Raw genomic sequence first — 1,904 nt, 5'->3', positions numbered from 1 at the left:
TTTTTTTTGGCATATAGAAATTTATTAGTATGACATTTTCAAACTTTAAGATCTTGGTCGTTCCTTCTTGCCTTTGTATAAGGCCATAAGAGATACATTGGCCACTTTGACAACCTTAAAGCGGACTCCAGGAATGTCACCAACAGCATGACCTTTGCGACCAAATCCAGCAACAAGAACTTCATCGTTTTCCTCAATAAAATTCAAGCATCCATCATTAGGCACGAAGGCTGTGATTTTCTTGCCGTTCTTAATGAGCTGGTCTCTGACACACTTTCTAATGGCAGAATTTGGCTGCTTGGCCTCAACACCCACTTTTTCCAACACAATTCCCTTTGCATGAGATGCGCCTCCAAAGGGGTTGGCCCTCAAAGCTGTGCCCAAATGGGCTTTTTTGTACTGTTTATCATGCCATTTCTGGTCGCGCCGGTGGCTGCGCAGCTTCCTGGCAGTACGAAGACCTCGACACTTGCCCATGTCTGCGAGACCACGGATCCAAGCGAAAGAGAGAGGAAGCACTGGATTTTGGTTTTTTATCCAATCTGCTACTCTTCTTCTCTTCAATGATGCATTCAAACCATTCACATTCAGTGGGATTATTGAAAGGCAGAGTTTTATTGCTATCATTTTGTTGAATTATTTTTGGTGTTTTTGCTAGTTACTTTGGTCCATGCTGCTTTCTGTGGTAATTCTGTAAGAAGGAGATCTCTCAGTGTTTCTTTCCTGTAATGCTGGTCTTGTTTTACAAACTCTCTTAGGTTATACTTTTCTGGGAATATCTTGGTCTCTGCTTCATATTTGATGGATAATTTTGCTGGGTACAGTATTCTTGGTTGACAGTTGCATTCTTTGAGTGTTTGATATATGTCTTTCCATTCTCTTCTTGCACGCATGGTTTTTGGTTTTTGCTGAGAAATCGGTACTTAATCTTATCTGTTCTCCTTTGTAGGTTACTCTTTGTTTCTTTCCAGCTGCTTTCGGGATCCTCTCCTTATCTTTGGTTCTGGCAAATTTAAGTGTGATATGCCCTGGTGGTTTTTTTTTTTGGGGGGGGTCTATTCTATATCGTGTTCACTCAGCTTCTTGAATATATATTCTCTCATTCTTCATTATGCCTGGGAAGTTTTCCTCTAGTTATTCATCCACAACTTTTTCAGTGTCTTTACGTGCTTCTGCCTGTTCTGGGAATCGAATTATGTGCATGTTGTTTCTCTTGTTGGCGTCCCACATTATTCTTAGATTTTTTTCTTTTTCCTTCCTTTTTTATTTTGCTTTTTGCTCTAACAGATCGGTGGTGACAATTATATCTTCTAGTTCACTGGTTCTGTGTTCTATCTCTTCAATTCTACCTATGTGTCCCCCTTCATCTTGACAGCATCTGAAACATTGGATCTCATCTTTTGGATCTTGGTTTCTTATTTTCCAGTGCCTCTAGTACCTCGTTTGTTTTATATGCATTGTTCTGGATTGGTTGGTTTTGTTTTGGTTTATTTTAGCTCCTCCTGGTTTTTGCTTGTAGTATCCTGTAGTTCTTCAAGTTTGTCTTTCATCCATTGAAAATATTCAATCATTGTTCTTTTAAATTCTGTGTCATAAAGTTCCATCAGACTTTCTGGCATTAGGAAATCCATTGCTACTGTGTCACCCTTTGGTGGTAACATCTTGTTTTATATTTGTGTAGTGTGTAGGGTAGCTTGTTTTCTTCGAGACATTCGTATTTTCTTGATCTGAAGACAATTTCTCTGAATTTCTGACTCGAGAAAAAGGTCTGTTCAGAGCCTGTGAGAGCAGCCTTTTATAGATAAGTCAGATCCAGGTGCTCTGGATTAAAGGCACGTTGATTGGTCGTGTAGGCACAGGTGTGGAGCCAAATGGGGTGGAGCAGGCAGGGGGGTGAAATAATC

The 1,904-nt window shown here is 40.1% G+C and overlaps 1 pseudogene; it reads right to left on the bottom strand.

Moving 5' to 3' along the window:
- Window positions 1-45: 45 nt before the first annotated feature.
- LOC102871083 lies at window positions 46-477 on the bottom strand (annotated as a pseudogene).
- Window positions 478-1,904: the final 1,427 nt, after the last annotated feature.

The sequence above is a fragment of the Elephantulus edwardii genome, unplaced genomic scaffold (genome assembly GCF_000299155.1).
Source record: "Elephantulus edwardii isolate Elephantulus edwardi_28Jun2011 unplaced genomic scaffold, EleEdw1.0 scaffold00402, whole genome shotgun sequence".
In the NCBI taxonomy this organism is placed as follows: domain Eukaryota; kingdom Metazoa; phylum Chordata; class Mammalia; order Macroscelidea; family Macroscelididae; genus Elephantulus; species Elephantulus edwardii.
The sequence above is the reverse complement of the archived record's forward strand: the minus strand, read 5'-3'. Positions and strand labels throughout refer to the sequence as shown.